Below are 20,837 nucleotides of genomic sequence, written 5' to 3'. Positions count from 1 at the left end.
CAGCTCTGCTCCGCTCCACCAGCCCTCCCATGAACTACTCCAGCTGTCCACTCCCTCCCTCGGCCAGGGTTTAGAGCAATACAACCTTTATTAAAATAAAATAGTAAACAGGGTTTACTTTAAATAATCTAAATCTGTCCTAATTTTAGTATTAAATCCAAAGTTCTTAAAGATCCCATCAATAACCAAAACCTAAATGAAAAATTGAAATAAACAATGTTTAATTTAAAACCCAAACATTAAGAAAAACTTTGTTTTTAAAAACAAAAACTAACAAATGCCATAAATTAATAATTTCAACATTTTATCAAAAAGGTGTGCTACTGCAGGATGAGAAAAATAACATAAAATAAATAAGCCTGACCACTAAAGCCTCCTATAAAGGAATTGAATCCTTGAATACTGGCCAAATCTGTATAAAATATGTAGAATTATGTCAAAACTGGTGTTGCAGGTCAGCCATTCGAAGCCAGCAAATGTCAATTAAAAGCTCCATTCCAACTAAAAAAGACAAAACAACCCAATAAACCAAAACGGTCACAGCCTGAAACAAACCTACACAGAAGCAAAATTAAACCTTTGCCAACACTGGAACAAACAATGTAAATGTCTAATTCTAACTTCTTGTTTCTCCCAGGAGGAAAGTGTTTTGCATCCCAGTAACCAGGCTGTCACTGCAGCTTTCCTTTCACTAAATAAGATTTTTACCAAATATAATTTGCCCTCAGTTTTCTCTATGAGAAATTGAAATTGTATCTTTGCACTAGTATCCCAAGTGTGCAAGTCCATCCCCTCAGAGTAGCCCCATCCCCTGAGCTCAGGGGAGACTCCCAACTGGTTTGTGCATTTGTAACCTTGGGGCCTGAAGCTGATGAGAGAAAGGGAAGTGAGCGATCTTGGAGCTTTCCGATACCCCCTGCTGGGAGCAGAGGGAATTGACTGAGTGATGTCCTGGCTAATTTTCACCTTGTTCTCTGCCAGCAGGCTCCACTGGAGAGCTGGGGAGTGACTTGACCATGGCAGCACCCTATGTACATTTTGGGGCCATTGGGGTGAAATGTGAGTACTTTTGGGGTTGGGACCCACATGAGAAGGGATGTGCACAAACTGGAGAAAGTCCAGCAGAGGGCAATAAAAATGATTAGGGGGCTGGGGCACATGACTTACAATGACCTACAGGCCATATCCTGTATGTTAAGCTAAGGCAAAGTGAGCATATCTATATTGTGACCTTTTACTCAGAAAGGAAACTTGACCTTTATCTTGTTACTTAAATAGAGAAGTACCCACGCCTGTCTAGACCAATCGACAATGGAGAATGGCATAAGGGGTTTTTCAGTGTTGTACCCACAGAATTAACAGGTACACCAAGAGGGAACTTATGTGCATATGTACATGTCATCAACACGCACAAACATACTAGCCTATGAAGTAAGCGTACCCTAACGTTTTGTGGATGGGGAATGAAATTTGGGCATAGGAGGAAGGATTTCCGGCGCTTGTGCCCTATGAAAGAGGTAACCCACCTCGCTAGAGCACGTCGCTCTATCATTCTAACTTACTTCCTCCACTCTCTCTCTATCTACTATCAGTAGGCGCCTGTACTTGTTCTTAAACTTTAAGTTTCAAAGTAACTCGGCTAAGCTCAGTTTCCCTAAGTTTTTATTTGTTTATTAGGTTTTGATTATAAGTTTAACATAGTCAAGTGAACCCTAAGTAACATTAGCTTTTTCTAAGCACTGCATCTTTCACTCAAGAATTGAAAACCTGAACTGCAAGGCTGGTCCTGTGTCTCTTACCACCAGGTTATCAAGGAAAGGTGTGAGTATATTAACCAAAACTTTGTTGCATATAATGCCATATGTATCTTTTGAATAGCAGTAATGCAACTGTAACTTTGTAACTCAATTATATTAAATAAAATGTAAGCTAATAAATTAAATTTTCATCATATTTTCCAAATTAATATTATTAGTACACCCTAAATCAGGCTACATGGGACAGAGAATTGGAGTGCAGGGGGATGAGGGCACTGGCTCTGGGGGTGCAGGCTTTAGGGTTGGGTTGGAATGATAGGTTCAGAGGGCAGTAGAGAGCTCAAGCTTAGGGCAGAGAATTGGGCTGTGAAAGCTCTGGAACAAAGCCAGTAAAATGAGAATTTAAACATGAGAAAGAAAAAGATCAGACTAGAACAAAAAATGGTGGGGGTTGAAAAGTTTGAGATACAAGTAAGAAAAAAACACCCCCCTACCCCAGAGCATTTAAGAACTAAATGAGAAATACCTCTCCCCCGCTGCACCAACAACTCTAACAGGAGCTGACTGAGGAAGAATCACCACTTGCCAGCAGTTTGGTTTGGTCTGGAATGGACCATGAACATCTCATTCCCACAAATCTGGTGTGTCTGGCCTGGGACAGGGGAGGGGCTCCTCTCCTCTCCATTGGGGACATGGCGGGATGAGAGATGTGACAGGGCTTGATGGGAAATCATTATTTCCCTGATCATGTGCCAGTCCTAGTCCTTGCTGACCCAAACAAACCGTTTATCCTGCATGCTGATGCCAGTTTGGAGGGCCTATGAGCACTCTCGTACCAGGAAGTGGAAGGCAAATGTAAATCTGTGGCCTTTGCCAGCTGAGAACTGTCAGACAGCGAAACTCGCTATCCCATCCACCAGCTGCAGTTCTTGGCCTTGAAATGGGCCATCACTGAGAAATTTTGAGACTACTTGTCTGCTGCTCAGTTTCAGGTATGAACAGAGAACAATCCACTGACTTATGTGTTAACAAGGGCTAAGCTGGATGCTACAGGGCAGAGATGGGTGGCTACTTTTGCTAGCCATAACTTCAGCATTCAATACCAATGAGTTGGTATAACAGGGAGTGTGATTTATCAGGACCACCAATTCTTGGCTGGGGGGAGGGTGTAAGCAGGGTCAGAATGAACTCTACCCTGCCATCTGTTGGTGTTGTGTTGTAAAGGCATTTAGTTGCTGATGTGCATGGTCACACCCACCCCGCATTGCATGATGGGGGTGCTTGTCCAAATGGTGATTTTGGCTGCTGTGGGATCCCCAATCTCTTTCTTATTAGGGCAAGAGTAACAAAGTGTAGTGAACCTGGTGATATGAATCAAGGACAGTAGAACGGAATTTAGCAGTTCTTGATTTCTGGACTCACCAGAACCCACATGAAACTCAGTATACAAGGGACATGGGTTCCAAAGCAGAGTGAATTAAAAGAGATTGAAAATCAATATTTGCACTTAATACTAGGTTTCTTTTAAAATTTCTAAATGCAGATTTTATGATTTTTTTTTCTTGCTTTAGTTAAAAAAATATAATTATTTATGATAGAGAACATTTAAAAACTTTGATGCTTAAGTGTACATTTTAGATACAATTTAGTGGGTTGTCTCTTATTTCACATAAAAGCCAAACCTGGCAGAATAGTTTAGCTGGAAGAAAAAGCAGAGCAGAATTGTTAGTCAATAGTCAGTGGGTGGGTTTATGCAAATACTAGACTCATGGACTAATGCTTGCTACTTCACTCCATAACACCACACACAGAGCAGCCCTTTACCTCTCAGGACCAAAAGACACCGTGAAAGAGATCTAACAGCACAAGCTTACAACAAGCAACTGGAGCACAAACAACAATTTTAAGGATTCAAAACCACCTCTGTCTTTCCACACCAGGGACAACAGAAAGGACCAGCACCTGCAAGAGACCACCAAACATCCATTCCTACCTCCCACCCCATTTTGTCCTTTGGAACCCATGCCCCTTAATGGTGAGTACTTTCCAGGACAGGGTGACGCTCTCAGGCCTCAAATGCCAGGTACAGTTACTCTGTCCTTGATCCGAAATCAACAGGAAAATACACTGGATTACTCCTGCCCCAATAAGAAAGAGACTGGGGATCCCACAACACCTGAAATGACTGTTTGGACAAGCACTCCCATCATGCAACCTGAGGTGGGTGTAACCATGCAAATGACATCAGCCCCAAAAGGCCTTGACAACACATCACCAACAGATGGCAGGGTAGAATTCATACTGACCCTGCCTCAACTAGATTGTGGCAAAGATTCCAAAACACCAAACATTAAACCTCACCAAACATGGGTCAATCCATCCTCATCGTCAAATCTGCTTGTTATACTCCACACCTGAACAGTAGCCCTCCTATGGACAACATACCCTCCTAATTCAGAGTCTGTACGTTAACCTTTTACCCCCAGTTGGGGCTATTGCAGATTATGTATTCCTTACGCCACCCGATCTTAAACAGAACTTCGCACCCCTTGGATAAGCTGTACGTTGTTCCTGAGCACCAGAAACTTCTACGTCTAAACTCTGTACCGTACACATTTTTTCTTTGAACGTCATCTTAATAAAATGTTGACTTTTGTTTGAGATCCCGGCTCCTGTTCCTTTGCAAGGCGTGTGCGTTCGCTCCGGGTTATAGTCTGCTAATACAGCGAGAGGGGGGGAGGATATAGCCAGATGCGCTCGCCTGCTGCAGACACGGATCCAAGGCTGAACCTCGTCCCCCACAAGCTGAAGGCTTAACTGAAAACAGTTTAAGAAGTGCTCCCGTCTCCGGCACTCAGCTACCCAGCTCCCAATGGGGTCCAAACCCCAAATAGATCCCTTTTGCCCTGTAGAAGCTGTAAAATCCTGTGACCAGGGCAGCAGCCTAGCAGCCTGCACATCTGTCTGCCAGCGCGAGAGCACGTAGGGCACTAATCTGGATAGTGGCAGCTGGGTGGCAGGGGGAGGGTGTAAAAACCAGCAGAGTGGTGCAGCGGGAGCGTGCTGGGCCCATAACCCAGAGGTCGCTGGATCGAAACCATCCTCTGCTAGGTGAGCGCTTGTTTCTTTTCCCTCTGGGCCTTCAAGCCAGGCGGTGACCAGCAGAGCACCAAGAGCCTAGGCCATGAGGCAAGAGGTGGCTGAGGCGAAGCGGCGGCCTGCCAGGGAGCTCCCCGGCACCTCTGGCTGCCTGGGCTGAAGGCAAGAGGCAGGCCTGGGCGTGGCGAGGGCCTCCTGTCCTGGAAGGAGGCTGCAGTGCTTCCTGGTCCCCTTTTCCCACCACCCCGGCAGGCGGCTGCGGGAGAACACGAGGGAGGCTCTGGGGGCGCTAGGCAGCGCTGTGTGTGTGGCTGTCAGGGGAAAGAGCCGAGGCTCCGGACTCGACCTGCCATTGACTCGCGTGGCTCTGCGCGGCCGTCAGCCGGGGCGGGCCAGGCTGCGGACGTGACTCAGGCTTGGGCCGCATGGCCGCGCTTTCCTGACGAGGCATGAGGCAGGCCAAGAGCTTTGCACAGCGTACAGGGAAGTGGGAGGGAGGCGTCTTTGAGCCGGCCTGTCTCCTCCGCTTCTCCCTTGCCGCTTGGGCGGAGGCGGGAAGGGAGCGAAATGTTCCCGGCTGAAGGTTTTGCACTCGGCCTTGAGGATTAAACCTGAGCCTCCGGCACGGCTGCTGGGAGATGCGCTTTTGCAGCGCGGCCCCGACACTCTTGTAGGCAGCAGGTGAATCCACTGTGTCCAGGAGGGAGCCTTCGAGGCGGCAAAAGGGGGACATCACAGCTCCCAGCAGACCTTGAGGAGCCCATGAGGAGCCTTCAGTGGCATCCCTGGGGGAGCATAACCCCCCCTCCTTTCCATTAACAGCTGCACTCACTGACCCATGATACCACAGAGACACCTACCAGCAGCTGGTTTGCCAGGGCCGCTGCCCAGCACCCTGCAGCGCTTCCTGCCAGTGCCAGAGCTCACCAGGCGCTAGCCTGGAGCCAGGGCCGCTAGGCGCTGCTGAAGAAAAGCCAGCAGAGTGACACAGTGGAAGCGTCCTGTGCCCAGCACACAGAGGTGGATCAATCAAAACCCTCTTCTGCCAGCACCAGGCCTCCTGCTTCTCACACTGGGCCTGCAAGCGAGGGGGCGGCTGGCACAGCACCAAGAGTCTAACCTGTGTGGCAGGAGGTGGCTGATGCCCGTAGCCTGCTGGGGAGCTCCCAGAAGTTATTAAGGGACAGAGACTCCTCAGTGCCCTTAGTAACAAGGGTTTGGGGTTCCCGAGGCCAGTAAGGGGTCACTATGTCTGTCTTATAACCCTGGGTGTCAGGTCGCAAGTCTAGGGGCTTGGCTACACTTGCAAGTTAGAGCACATTAAAGCAGCCCCGGGTGCCCTAACTCCTGAGGTGTCCACACTCTCAAGGCACATGGAGCACCTGGGCTCTGCAGCTGGAGCGCTCCTGGTAATCCACCTCCATGAGAAGCATAAAGTTCACTTTGCCTCGGCTGAAATGCCCAGGTGTGAGTGTGACGACGTGTTGTATTACTGCACTGTGACTGGCCTCTGAAAACGTCCCATAATCCCCTGAAGTCAAGTGCCCACTGTGGTCATTGTTTTGAAATCGGCATGCGGATATTCCCTTTCAAAGCTCTGTTTCCGACAGCCGGCTGCTTATCTGCTCCGGGACAAAGCAACCATTACTGGGGAATGCTGCTGCCGATGATGCAGGGTGTGTGTGTGAGAGAGAGAGGTGGGGAGGGTGGTCTGCTGCTGTCCGAACACACAAGACAGCATGCTGACACACTCTCAGACCCCAAAACACACTGTCTCTCCCCACATACACACTCCACCCCCGCCCCCCAATTGAAAAACACAATTCAGCCACATGCACACAGGGATAGCAACCACAGTGCACAGCACTCAGTGGCATATGCAAAAGCAGCAAATGTGGCCCATACAGTGCACATTCAGCTGTCAGAGTAAACACACAGCAGCATTTTCCCTGCTGTGGTCTCCGAGGGCTGGTTTAACTCCCAGCGCTCTACATCTGCAAGTGTAGCCAAGCGCTAAATTTGCCAGGCCAACCTACATAACACCTAACATATTTGAACCTCTTCTTTTCACACGGTTGCTCAGTCTCATGGGCTGCTTTGTCTCCAGACAGATCCATTCTCTTTCAGAACAGCCTTGCTCTTTCTGTCTGTGTCGGAGTAAACACTCCCCTTCACTCTATTCTCAGACAAACACTAGTATTAACTGTTTGCTACTGATGGGTTTAGAAAGCATTTGTCAAATGGAAGATTCTGTTCCTGGAGGACTGTTCTGAAGATCCAGTACTTTATACAAGAAGAGAGGAGTTTTTCACCCCGGATGGGCCTTGAACCCACAATATCTGGTTTAGGAAGCTAATGTTTTCGCCATTAGGCCACTGAAGAGCAGTAGAAAGGTAGATGGAAATTCCCTCTCATAATTGCACATTTCTCACATTCACTCAGAAGCCAAATACCCCATTTAATCGCCTTACAGAAATGTCTGTATCCCCTGGCAGCGAGGCAACTGGGCAGGTCGCTGACAGAGCTGAGCACCACCTTTCTGCCAGCCATCGTTAGAGAAGAACCCCACCCTGGAGTCACCCCTCCCTCCTTCAGCACCTCCACGGCTGTGGCTCTGAGTGGTAGTAGGATGATTAGGGGGTGAATCCGGGACTGGAAGGGGGGTGAGGTCGGCCTGTAAGGAGTAACCAGGTGGGGCTGACCCAGGGGGAGGCTGTGGGCTGCTGGTCAGTTTAGATCAAAGCTGCACAGCGACCTGACACCCAGGGTTATACCTCATCAGGAAAGCGCGGCCATGCGGCCCAAGCCTGAGTCACGTCCGCGGCCTGGCCCGCCCCGGCTGACGGCCGCGCAGAGCCACGCGAGTCAATGGCAGGTCGAGTCCGGAGCCTCGGCTCTTTCCCCTGACAGCCACACACACAGCGCTGCCTAGCGCCCCCAGAGCCTCCCTCGTGTTCTCCCGCAGCAGCCGCCTGCCGGGGTGGTGGGAAAAGGGGACCAGGAAGCACTGCAGCCTCAGGCCAGGACAGGAGGCCCTCGCCACGCCCAGGCCTGCCTCTTGCCTTCAGCCCAGGCAGCCAGAGGTGCCGGGGAGCTCCCTGGCAGGCCGCCGCCTCACCCAGGAAATAAGGAAAAGGGGATGAATAAAGAAGTCAGGAAATAACAAGGAAATGAAGCAACAAAGAATCCTGTGGCACCTTATAGACTAACAGACGTTTTGCAGCATGAGCTTTCGTGGGTGAATACCCACTTCTTCGGATGCAAGAATAACTCTGAGCGGTATCCGAAGAAGTGAGTATTCACCCACAGCTCATGCTGCAAAACGTCTGTTAGTCTATAAGGTGCCACAGAAGTCTTTGTTGCTTTTACAGATCAGACTAACACGGCCCCTCTGATACAAGGAAATGAAGAGGTTTGTCGAACGGGTTTCTGCCCCATTTACCATCTTCTCAGCTACCGCTCAGAGTTAAAGACCTAGAGTCGACCTATCGGCATAAGTACAGATGGTTGGATGGGAATTAAAAGGAGCTGCTGTCACAAGTGTTAGGTGCCTGCAAGCAGCATGCAGAGCGTTTAAAAACACCGCAATTAGAGGCTCAGATGAAACGTTTGCCTAAATCAGAAGCGACAATAGGACGACCAGCAGAACGCCACTCTAGGTACATGGCAGAGTAATGGAGGCCGTTAGAGGCAAAAGTCATTCCTCAAAATTTGGAAATCAGATCCTAGTGAGGATAATAGGAAGGTGCACAAACTCTAGCCTGTTAAGTGTCAAAGTGTAACAAGTCAGGCCAAGAAAGAATCTGAGAAGCAACATGCTAAAGACACAAAAGCTAAGCATAAATCCGGTCAATGCGAGTCCTGGCCTGTCCCCGCAGAAAGGTGAACCCCCTCTGTGGCTGGAGTGAGCTCCTCTAAGCCGACCTCACTACAGACCTGCGCCAGGTAGTGCTCATTGTAAAAATGTTTCCTCTGACGGTTGGGAAAACGGGACCAGCGGTGCTCAGGCCGGCTGACATAATTAAAATCCGCCCCCCCCCAACAACAAACATCATGCAGCCCAGAGGAAGGGAGCCTTTGATCTTCCCTCTCATGCCTTAACTGGGGACCATACACACTAATATAGCAGTAACCAGTGCCACAGAGCACAAAGCCACCAGTAATGCCCTCCCTGGTTGGAGCTCCACCACCTTCTGTACTAGCACCGCGAATGTGAAAAACAAGACTCCAGCCCCATCGTTCTTCCCTGGCCAGGAGGCCCTTCCTCCAATCACCCTCTGCCTATTGAGCTACCCTAGAGTTGTTAATGTGCATTTCCTGAACACCCACCATGGCCAAGTCCAGCTGCTCCAAGGCACTGAACATCAAGCGCCTCCTCCTGGGCCCCCAAATCCCTGCCACCTTCCACAGGGCCACTTTTACAGATGCCCCTTCCCTGGTACTGCCCTTGCTCAGCTGCACAGAGGAGCTTCCATCCCCAATCCCTGCCTGTCACTGCCCAGCAGCCCTCTGGCACCATTCCTGAGGTCACCCTGCCTTGCTGTCTTCCTGCCATGTTGGGAAAGACAGATCCCATCTCTCCTTGTTAAAAGTCAGGTGGGCCAAGTAGGGGCAGAAGCCCATTCTATGTTTTCCTACTGCAGAGCCCAAGATCAGAGACTCACCATCAGTGCCACCCACAGGGAGGCAAGTGGGAAGTTTGTTCCAGGCCCCACAGGGGCCCCATGAAAATACAATGTTGCAACTTTTTTTTTAATGGAAGGGGCCCCAAAATTGCTTTGCCCCACAGCAGCTCTGCTCACCTTGGGTGCAAGTACCACTGGGCTGCCAGAGAACAAGCTGCCCCCCTGTACAAAGAGAATAAAAGAACCTGTCAAAGCCTGGGATTGAACCAGGAACCTTTAGATCTTCAGTCTAACGCTCTCCCAACTAAGCTACTTTGGCAGCCATGGAGCAGTATTTTGGCCTGTTGCTTCTCTGCCGGGATGTTTTTGCAGCAGTTGCACACAAACAGGACGTCATTGGGAGCGGCCCATGAAGACAAGACTCGCTTTTGCCTGCCTTGCTCAGCTTGACTTGCTGCCTCACCCCGTTCCTGCCCTAGTGGCCGGGTTGACCTGGTGGGGGAAGGGGACTGGGGGCCAGTGGCACGGGGAGGAGGTTGAGCTGGACCCTGAGCTAGACTAGACCCTGGCAGTGAGAGTCTGGCCACCACCTGCCGCCCCACCCTGTTGTCCTGGCTTCCCCCACTGGGCGTCATTTCTGGAGGGAAGTGGGGCTTCTGCCTCCCCTCCCCGATTTTCACACCGCAGAGGAGTGCGGACAGGAAAACGAACGGCTGCTCCACACCCCCACCGGAGGAACCCGGCGCCCTTAGCTGTGGGGAGTAAGAAGTGGCTGTTGGCTGACAGGGCCTGTCCCCGAGGAGCTGGAACAGCAGCTGCCGCCTCCCCCTCGGCTCCAGGCTGTGGGAATTGCTCATTGCCTGGCTGCATGGGCGGCTGCTGCTCCGTGCTCTGGAGAGCGTCTGTATTGCTCTGTCAACCCCCCGTCTTCACTGAGCCAGTCTGGTAAGGTCCCAAGTGCCCCCTCCGGCCTGGCAGCTGAGAGTCTGTGCAGACATCAGCCCCCCTGCCAGCCCCACAGGCAGCAGCAGTGCCAGCCCCCCAGCACCACAGGGGCACTCGATGCACTTCCTGAGGGGAAATGGCTCCTTGGCGTCCAGCTGCTAGAGTGAGAGCCAGGAGAGAGCAGTGTCTGGCTCACCTTGGGGGAGACAAGAGACCTGGTGAGTGCGGATCTCCCTCAGCCCCCCCCACAAGGCTGGTCAGTTTTATTGTCACTGTGATAGTCGGTGCTTCCCTTCAGGGCCGGCCCTAGAGGGATCTGGGGTATGGGACAAATCCCCCCGGTCCGCCCCAGGCCCGGCCCCCACTCCACCCCTTCCCCAAGCCCCCACCCCTGTCCCATCTCTTCCCGCCCTGCACCTTCCTGCCCCATTCCTCTCCCTCTCCCACTCTCCCTGCTCCTCCCCCCCCCAGCGCCTCCTGCACCCCACTGAACAGCTGATCACTGGCAAGTGTGAGGAGCTTGTCAGCAAGGCCTGTAGTGGGTGGGGGGGAGCTGGCTGCCAGTGGGTGCTGAGCACCTTTTTTTCTCTCTGTTGGTTCTGCAGCCCCGTAGCTCCCATGGAGTCGCTGACTCACATGCTAGAGAGAGGAGCAGAACCAGGGCTATGGCTGATCTATGGGGCACTAGGTGAGTGGCAGAGGCTTCAGGTGCTGAGAGTTTGCCCGACCCCTCAGGTACACAGTGTGCGGGAGTGTCCCAGGCATCTCGATGAAAGGAGCAGAACAGAATTTACTTGGGGTGGGGAGAGAATTGAGAGTGTCTCAGGGGGTTGTACAGAGGTATTGCCCGGGTGAGAGACTGGCTAAAACACAGGCCTCGCTGTGAGCAGGATTTGAACCTGCGCAGGGGAACCCTATTGGATTTCAAGTCCAACGCCTTAACCACTCGGCCATCACAGCTGTGAGCACAAAACTGCCCCAATGCCAGAGAAACTGGTAAAGAATCACAATGCCCAGGCGTGAAGTCATCTGAACTACAGGATTCCCACAGCAAACCTGGCTCCCAAAGCACAGGGGGGATTTGGGGTTTGTTCTGTTTGTAGCCAGGTGCCACAGGAGTCTTTGCTGCTTTTACAAATCCAGACTAACACGGCCCCTCTGATACTCCTAGTGACACTCTCCAATGGATCCCCATCCTCCACCCACCTTGAGCTAGGTAGGAGCGGATCATCATTATCCCTACTTGAGAGAGGGAGAAGCTAAGGCTGAGAAAGGAGAATTGACTTGTCTTAGGTCACACAGCCAGCCAGTGGCAGAGTTGGGAATAGGACCCAAGAGCCCTGATTTTCAAACTAACCATCAGATCTTGAATTTCAAACACTGAATGACCTGAATAAAGTGCTCTCAGATGAGCTCCAGACCAACAACAGTGCACAGTAATTATTCAGCAAGTATTTGAGGAGAACTGCAATGTTAGAGAGAATCATGAACTGCTCAGAGACCATTAATGCAGCAAAGCAGCAAAATTTGTCAACATATAACAGGTTCTGACTTATTTCCTTGGTCTTAAAAGAGAACAACAAGGACCTGAGTCTCCTCCTGTCAATAACCCCTGCTCAGCCAATCAGGGTAGAGACTGAGGACAGGAGGCTGAGGTTCTCACCAGAGAGCCCAAAGGATGGCCCAGGTCACTGGTGGGGATCACTACCCGAGCACTATTTCAGCCCCACATTTTTGGGTGGACCTCCCACAGTGGGAGCTGCAGAGCACTCCCCCACAACACACACACACACACACACACACACACACCGCTCCTGGTGTTGGGAGGGGAACAGGTGAAAGGACAAAAGAAGCAAGAGACAAAGAGAAAGGAGGAAGGGATGGATGGAGGAAAAGGTGAAACAGAAAGGACAAACCCTAATGTCCCCACTGATTCTATGGGACAAAATCCCAGGTGCGGAATAAAATTCTGCCTCCTTAAGTTTGTGTTTTCCATGCCTAGAATTCAACTGTCACCAGATGGATCAGACCGAACAGGTTTCAAACCTCAAGGAGGCTCTTACCTTCTAAACAGGGATGGCTGTTTTCTAGTAAAATCATGAAAAGGGAAGGAGAAAACTCAAAAGAGGTTCCTCCTGGCGCTCACGTGCCTGAACCCGAATACTCTCTCAGTCCTCAAAGAGAGACCTGGAGAAGGAGACTTGCTGAAGCAAAGCCACAGGGTCTCTGAGGTTTCCCTGGTCCCTCACCCCTGTCCTGCCTGGCTGATGTCAGCATCTCTCTGTGAGGTCACCACCTCCCCACCACCTTTGACCAATAGTCTGAGGTCCTGCAAAAGGCCTTTGTGATGTCACTGCCACACCCCTCCCTTGCTGTGCTAATGTCCTGCCCCTGGCCAGGCACTTTGGAGGTTTGAGCTACTCCCTGTGGATCACCCACTCAAGGAGCATTCGTTCTAGGCAGCAAGCCGGCTAGACAGGAAAACATCAGATGCTGCTCCCAATGCTACACTCAGCTTTTCAGAAATTAGTCGCCTTTATGGCCAGAAGAGACGATTAGAGCATCTAATCTGACCACTTGAGGATCACTTGAGCTGCAGTCAAGCACTCTACCGCTGAGCTATACCCCCACAATGACCTGAGTAGGGAATCGTGATTTTCAGGACTTTGAAGGACAAACCCTGATTCATCGAGCTCCTTTGCCATTCCCAGACCACAGGTGGTTTTAAAAATGGGGTTTGATTAAACTTCTTAAATGTGGCAAACACCACAGCTTGCACACCCACCGATATAGCTTCTCCCACTGACATAGCTGCCACCTCTTGGGAAGTGGATTAACTACACCCCCAGGAAAACTCTCTCCCCTCAGCATAGAGCAGTGGTTCTCAAGCTGTGGGGCAAGACCCCAAAGTGGGTCATAACCGTGTTTTAATGGGGTTGCCAGGGCTGGCGTTAGACTTGTTGGGGCCTGGGGCTGAAGCCAAATTTCTGAGCCCCACCACCCAGGGCTGAATCCTTCAAGCTCTGGTTTTGACCTCCCCTAACTGGGGCAGGGCTCAGGCTTTGTCTTCCCTGCCTCTGCTCAGTGGGGAGGGCCTGGTCCCTCTTTCCAGGGCCATGGAGTAAGTTTTTGGGCAGAAGGGGTTGCAGTGAAAGGAAATTTGAGAAACGCTGGCATAGAGCCTCTGAATATGTCTAGACTTGGCTCCCTGTGGCAGATCAGACACGGAAAGTACAGCCATGGAGACACCACACACCAGCCTTGCCTAACAGGCAAGAATCAAACCTCCACAGAAAGACGCCTGTTGCTTTCTAACCCATCTCCCTAAGCCCTCAGCCACCAACACTTAACAAAGGGGCTTTTCTACACGATGGTTCTGGTCTCACTGAAGGGTCATTTCCAATTGTTTGCTCAGACCAGCATTAGGGAAAATGGTGCCCTGGGCAAAGCTTGTACTTTGGCACTTCCCCATTGCCCCTGGACGGTCCCCACTCCCCCTTTACCGCTAGCTCCTGCACTCCCACCCCTTGCACCTCCTTCACCCCTAACTCCTGCCCCCTCCTGTGCCCCCTTTGCCCTTAACTCCCTGGGCCACCAGCCATTGCCCCTCTCCTGCAGCCCCTTCACATGGCTCCAGTGCTGGGGGCCCGCACTTGTTCTCCCTTTCCCTGGGCTTTGGCATCACTAGCCCCTGCTTAGCGAGTAGGGTTCAGTGGTTCCCAAAATGTGGGGCATGACTCCTAGGGGGACACAGAGGAACATGCATGGGGGCACCTCAGGGCCTGAGCCAGCCCCCATGGAGGGAGCAGCACTCAGCCCCACTCTGCCCCAGCTCTTCCCCAACCCCAACGTCAGCCTGGGGCTCTGGCTCCCAGCTCAGCCTCGACCCCCTTACCCCTGTCTGCACCCCTCTCCCCAGCAAGCAACAGCCCCACTCCCAGCCTCAGTTCTTGACTGCGGCTTCCAAGGGGCCACAGCCATGGCTAAGAGGGCACAGAGTGAAATGTTTGGGGACCACTGGTTTAGGGTGATGTTCTCAATCACTTCTATGAAGTCCAATAAAAGCTATTCCTCACCCACCCACCCACCCCTCCATCAGGACAGTCTAGGTATGTTCTGCTGCCCTTCAATCATGCAGGAAGGATAATAACATTTCATTCCATTGAATCCTAAAGTGATTTGTAACCCACCACCAGCCGAAACTGGTCATTTTGGGAAAGCGGCCCCATCATGCTGCATACCTAGGCAGAGTAGGTGTGTCTGTGCAAACACGCTCTGTTCCTGAAGTCTTTCCCCCAGCTCCTCACTAGATGTGAGGGGGGAGCTCATTCAGCCCCTGCTTCTGCGTAGTATTTAAAAACTCCTTATTGGCCCTAGCTCTGCTGGCCTTAGATTTCTCCTCCTGTCCCTTTTTAACAGCTCAGATGAGGTGGCCGAGTGGTTAAGGTGATGGACTGCTAATCCATTGTGCTCTGCATGCATGGGTTCAAATCCCATCCTCATCGGATGCATTTAGTTTTCACCCCTCCTTTGTAGACAACCATCTCCCCCTTTGGTACAATGACAGCTCAAACGATCTTGCTTCTTGCAAACAAAAACCTTCTCAGAAACTCAGAACTCCCTTGCTTTAAATAAAATGTCTAAATCCCAGATTTCTTTAAAAAAGAAATTCTCTAGTGCTGTATTTCTTAGTTTTTATCTCAAGAGGTAACATCCTCATCTTCTCCCCAAAACACCCTGGGACCTGCCCAAATTATTAAAATACCCTCAACTCGAGCAAGGCCACAACAGTGAACCAGAGCTAGTATCTAGGCCAAGCTGTTCTGAAGGAGGCAACTCAAACATTTTCTCCCTGCTTCCCTTGGCCAAGTCTGACTGAGAAAACAAAATTCCCCAAACTGAAAATTTTCTGCTGAAAAACTAATACTAGTCTGTTTGGGGACTTTGGTTTGAAAGTATTATTGTTATTATTCTCTTCTGATTTCTGAGTCAGTTCAGTTCAGTCTTTTTCCTCCAGGTGTGTTTCCAGCTGCTGAGTTGTGGGGGAGAGAGGCCAGGTCATGATGTCTCTTCCCCTCTTTCATAGTTTCCTCTGACTTGCTAGGAAGCTCCTTTGCTACGATGTGAGTCAATCAGTGTCCATTGTCGCTGTGCTATCTCGGAGAAGCCTGCATTGTACACGGTTCCTGGGATGGTCCTTGGGAGTGTGGATCCCTTCAATGGGCCAGCAGCGAGTCTGGCTCCTCCCTTGTCGCACCTGAAAGTATGTTGTGTTGCATTTCCCAACCTCATAACATATCTCAGTAACGCACACAGAGCAAAACTTCATAACTTCCCAACCAATGCGAGCACACACAATCCAACACGATATTAATGTTCAACAGATCAAGACTTTTGAAATGACACCTCACCAGGCAGACTTTGTACGAACCATCTCATCATTATATGAGAGTGGTGAATATGGGAGCTTGCAGGGTGCTGCTCTGAGCACAGCGTGCCACACCTGGGCTTACATTGCAATGGAGACGTACCCTTAGAGTCCATCTCTCCTGGGATAAAGATGGCCCACACCTGACTCTCTGCCAATCCCCACTGGGCCCTGAGAAGTGTTGTTCGTGTTTGGATTCTATAAAGCAGAGGAGCAGATGAAGTTTTGCTCCCAAGGTGTGTGTGTGATTCTTTGGACAGGTCTACACTACAAAATTAGGTTGGTGTAATTACATGACTTAGGCTGGCAATGCAGTTCTATCAACCTAATCCCGGTGTAGATAGCGGCTCAGCTGTCAGAACTTTCTGGAGCTATGAAAGGGGAGGTACCCAGCCTCTGTAGCAGGAATGCAGGGCAGGTGAGTTCACGGCAGGCATGGAGGGATACTGGTGGAGGCCAGTTATGGTGATATAATGACCAGCAGCATTTACACTGACATTTGTCACTTTAAGTTTGCTGCAAAAAGCACTAGGCCTCTCGTCGAGGTGGTTTTATTTTGTCACCAAAACAGGGCAATTTTGTCGCCAGACGTGGTATTGCAGTGTGTGCACCAGCCACAAGCTGCTGACCGAGGGAGCGTTGTGTGTTTTCCACACATCTGAGCAATATAATGATGCTGAAGTAACCTTGTAGTGCAGACCTGGCCAAAGATTCTCTCTCTCTCTCTCTCTCACACACACACACACACACACACACACACACACACACACACACACACACACACACACACCTTGCAAGGAAAACGTCACCTGCTCCTCTGCTTTGCAGAATCCAAACACAAGCAAAGCTTGTCAGGCCCCAGTGGGGATGGCAGGGAGTCAGGTGTGGGCAGACACTGTGCTGTTGCCACAGGCAGGCACCATGGCTTAGCTGGCTAAAGCACCTGTCTTGTAAACAGGAAATCCTGGGTTCAATTCCCAGTGGTGCCTTATTGACTAACTCTTGGGCAACCTGGTATTGACTACTGTGGGAAGACAAAACACAGAGCTCTTTGGTCCAGCCCAGTATAGTTGTTTAAATTATACTCACAGGCACTGATAACAGACTTACTGAAAATTTGGGAGTTAAGAGCTGATAGGTCAGTGTTCCAGCCTGTCACAGATGATCCTGCTTCCTCTGGGACAGGGGCAGGTCTGGGCTCTCACACTGAATGGCTCATTGTGGCTGGCAGAACCTGTGGGCAGCTTGTTTAGTTTGCACCGAGGGTTGAGTCCTGCTTTGTGCACCGTGTGTGAGGATGAAAATCCTAAACTGCCCTTTGAAATAACGAATGCAGCAGGACGTGTTATTGTCTCTGCCCCAAAGCAGACAGACCAATGGAGAAATGCCATTGAGTCCAGGCTAATACTCCACTGCCATTTTACCTTGTTTGCTTGCTAAACTCCCTCCCAACCTTGAGGGCTCCCAGAGCCCGGTATTGACCCTGAGCCGAGAGGTCTACGCTGCAAATTTACCACCCCATGGCTAGCCTGGGAGCCTGCACTGGCACGGGACAGCGCTGGGTGTTTCATTGCAGTGTGGACATAGCCCAGCATTATGTCTATACTGCCATTAACACACCCAAGTCACTATTCTCAAACCCTGGGTCAGTTGATTCAGCGTAGACACTTGGGCTTCAGCCCAGCCTCCAAGACCCCATGAGGGTGAGGTCTCGAGCCTGGGCTCCAGTCTGAGCCCAGATGTCTACGCTGTAGTTTTTAGCTCCACAACCTGAGCCCCAGGGCCCAAATCAGATCATCCAGGCCAGCCGGGCCAGTGGGATTTTATCACAGTCTAGATGCCCTCTCAGGGTATGTCTACACTGCAATGTAAGCCCAAGGTTAGTAGAAGTCATGTCAGCAGCCCCAACACATAAACATAAACCACAAGGGAAAGACCCACCCCCCAGATAAGCTGGGCAGTGTCCTTCTCCCTACGGTTCGTAAGTCCAGCAACCAAAGTCCTTTAACATGAGCCATCCCGCTCTGCACCCCACTCACAGCTGTTGTCCTTAGTCAGAGCAAGCCCAGAGGTGCCTCTGTACAGTTCACCTGCCATCCTGGGTGGAAAAGGGAATATAAGAAGGCTCCATACTCACTATGTTGTCTAGGGACTCACTCATCCCTCTACAGCCACCCTGTCCTAAAGTTGGTCTGACACCTAAATTTTAGCATTGGGACCCAGACCCCAGCCCACTCAGCTTTGGAACCCCTGTCCCCTGCCTAGCAAGTGCTATTGAACTGAGGGTGAGTCCCTCAATCAGGGTCTGCCAAGCACAGTTGTGCTGCCCTCGGTTCACACAACAAGGATAACAACCCTTTATTTCTCCTGCCCCCAATAACATGGAGACTGGGAGTCAGCACCAACCACAAGTGATCATTTCGGCAAGCAACCCAACCTATTTCCAATACACTGTGAAATCCACATGCAGACTCATACACAAAACCTTGCAAGAAAATCTTCCTGAGGGGGTCTGAAGCACCTGCTGCTGGAGGGAAGGAGGGAGCCGTGGATTGGGATTGAGGAGCAGCGTGAGGAGAAGGGGCCTGTGGGTTGGGACAGAGGAGAAGGGTGAAGAGGAGCAGGCTCTGGTTGGGAGTGAGGAGCAGTGAGCATAGGAGGGACTGAGGGTTGGGTTTGAGGGCACTGGGAAAAGAGGCGACATGGGTTTAGGCTGAAGAGCATCTTCATTTGGGGATCCAGCAGGACAGAGGAAGGCAGCAGGTGATTCTAATTCCTTAGGGATATTCTGTGTGTGTGTGTGTGTGTGTGTGTGTGTGTGTGTGTGTGTGTGTGTGTGTGTGTGTGTGTGTGTGTGTGTGTGTGTGTGTGTAAGGGAGGAACATGCTCTATGCCCAGAGGCCTTTATTCCTCCAGACTGCAAGGACAGAGGGGCTGTCAGGAAGTTGCCCCTTCAAACCACACACAATAGGCCCTTCTGAGGAAAGGGAAAATCCTGAAGAGAAAAAGTAACATCAAAGAGGACTCCAGCAAGACAGTGTAAGATCTTGGGGAGTAGTTTATCACCTGACCAGGGACTTGAACCCTGGACCCTCAGATTAAAAGTTTGATGCTCTGCCCACTGAGCTAGCCAGGCTCATAAAGAAAAACAGCAAGTTGGTGCAGAGGAGAAACTAGTCAAGAAAACAAGAGCGGGAAACAATATGGGAAACCTGCTGCTCTCTCTGGCCTGGTCAACACTACGAGTTTATATCGAATTTAGCAGCGTTAAATCGCATTAACCCTGCACCCATCCACACAACGAAGCCCTTTATATCGATATAAAGGTCTCTTAATACCGGTATCTGTACTCCTCTCCGAAGAGGGGAGTAGCGCTGAAATCGGCATTGCCATGTCGGATTAGGGTTAATGTGGCCACAATTCAACGGTATTGGCCTCCGGGTGCTATCCACAGTGCACCATTGTGACCGCTCTGGACAGCAATCTGAACTCGGATGCACTGGCCAGGTAAACAGAAAAAGCCCCATGAACTTTTGAATTTCATTTCCTGTTTGCCCAGCATGGGGCGCTGATCAGCACAGGTGACCATGCAGTCCCAGAATCCAAAAAGAGCTCCAGCATTGACTGTAGGGAAGATACTGAAGCTGATCTTTGTATGGGGAGATGAATCTGTTCTATCAGAACTCCATTCCAAAAGACGAAATGCCAAAACATTTGAAAAAAATCTCCCAGGCTATGATGGAGAGAGGCCACATCAGGGACTCAACACAGTGCTGAAACTTAAGGAGCTGAGACAAGCGTACCAGAAAGCCAAAGAATGAAATGGACGCTCATGGAGGGGCGGCTGATGACTGTAGCTATCCCACAGTTCCCGCACTCTCCAAAAACCATTTGAATTCTTGGCTGAGTTCCCAAAGCCTGAAGGGTCAAAAACATTGTCACGGGTGGTTCAGGGTATATGTCATTGCCCCCCCTCCCCCGTGAAAGCAAAGGGAAAAAATAATTTCTCGCTTTTTTTCAATGTCACCGTATGTCTACCGGATTCTGCTGGCACATGTTGTGCTGCAGCACTACACAGCAGCATCCCCTTCCCTTCCCTTCCCTTCCAGATGGCAGACGGTACAGTAGGACTGGTATCAGTCATCGTCATCCCGTGAGTGCTCCTGGCTGACCTCGGTGAGGTCGCCCAGGGGCACCTGGGCAAAAATGTGAATGACTCCCAGGTCATTCTCTTCTTTAAGCTTTGTCTAATGGAGATTCAGTCCTGCCTGGAATATCATAGCAGCTGGAGGCTGCCCCCCCTCCTCCTTTGAGCTCTACTTGCAGAGGCAATAAAGTCAGTGTTGTTTCAAATTCCTGCATTCTTTATTACTTCATCACACAAATGGGGGGATAACTGCAGCAGTAGCCCAGGAGGGGTGGGGAGGAGGAAGCAATGGGTGTGGTTGTTGCAGGGGCACCCCCTAGAATGGCATGCAGCTCATCATTTCTGCGGGATGTCTGGGGCTCTGACCCGGAGTGGCTGTTTGCCTCTCTGGTTCTTTAGTAGGCTTGTCTGATAGTCTAGACAGGACTGACTCTCCCTTTAGACAAAACGTAAAGAAGGGAATGACCGGGGGAGTCATTCCCATTTTTGTCCATGCGTCCCCGGCCGACCTCACGAGGCCGGCCAGGAGCACCCATGACAGCAGCAGACAGTACATTATGACTGGTCACTGTCATTGTCAACTTGCAAAGCAGCAGATGGGATGGGATGGCTAGTAACTATCTTTGCTAACTTGCAAAGGCAAGGGATGCTGCCGTGTGGCGCTGCAGTACGCGTCTGTCAGCACCATCCAGTAGACATACGGTGACAGTGAAAAAAGGCTGAACGGGCTCCATGGTTGCCGTGCTATGGCGTCTGCCGGGCAATCCAGGAAAAGGGCACGAAATGATTGTCTGCCGTTTCTTTCACGGAGGGAGGATTGAGTGACAACATTTACC

General features: G+C 50.8%; 1 protein-coding gene and 4 non-coding genes across 5 annotated transcripts in view; 2 read left to right on the top strand and 3 right to left on the bottom strand.

The window, feature by feature from the left end:
* LOC120385078 (zinc finger protein 850-like) overlaps positions 1-20,837 on the bottom strand; it is a gene marked incomplete at its 5' end in the record, with an annotated part of 387,202 nt that overhangs the window by 280,114 nt on the left and 86,251 nt on the right. The window lies entirely within an intron of this gene.
* TRNAF-GAA lies at positions 9,728-9,800 on the bottom strand. The gene has a single exon. It is a non-coding gene; the product is annotated as a tRNA-Phe (tRNA).
* TRNAS-UGA lies at positions 11,305-11,386 on the bottom strand. Its single transcript has one exon. It is a non-coding gene; the product is annotated as a tRNA-Ser (tRNA).
* On the top strand, positions 14,850-14,931 carry TRNAS-GCU. Its single transcript has one exon. It is a non-coding gene; the product is annotated as a tRNA-Ser (tRNA).
* On the top strand, positions 16,770-16,843 carry TRNAT-UGU. The gene has a single exon. It is a non-coding gene; the product is annotated as a tRNA-Thr (tRNA).

This window comes from Mauremys reevesii, linkage group 17, assembly GCF_016161935.1.
Source record: "Mauremys reevesii isolate NIE-2019 linkage group 17, ASM1616193v1, whole genome shotgun sequence".
Lineage (NCBI taxonomy): Eukaryota > Metazoa > Chordata > Testudines > Geoemydidae > Mauremys > Mauremys reevesii.
The sequence above is the reverse complement of the archived record's forward strand: the minus strand, read 5'-3'. Positions and strand labels throughout refer to the sequence as shown.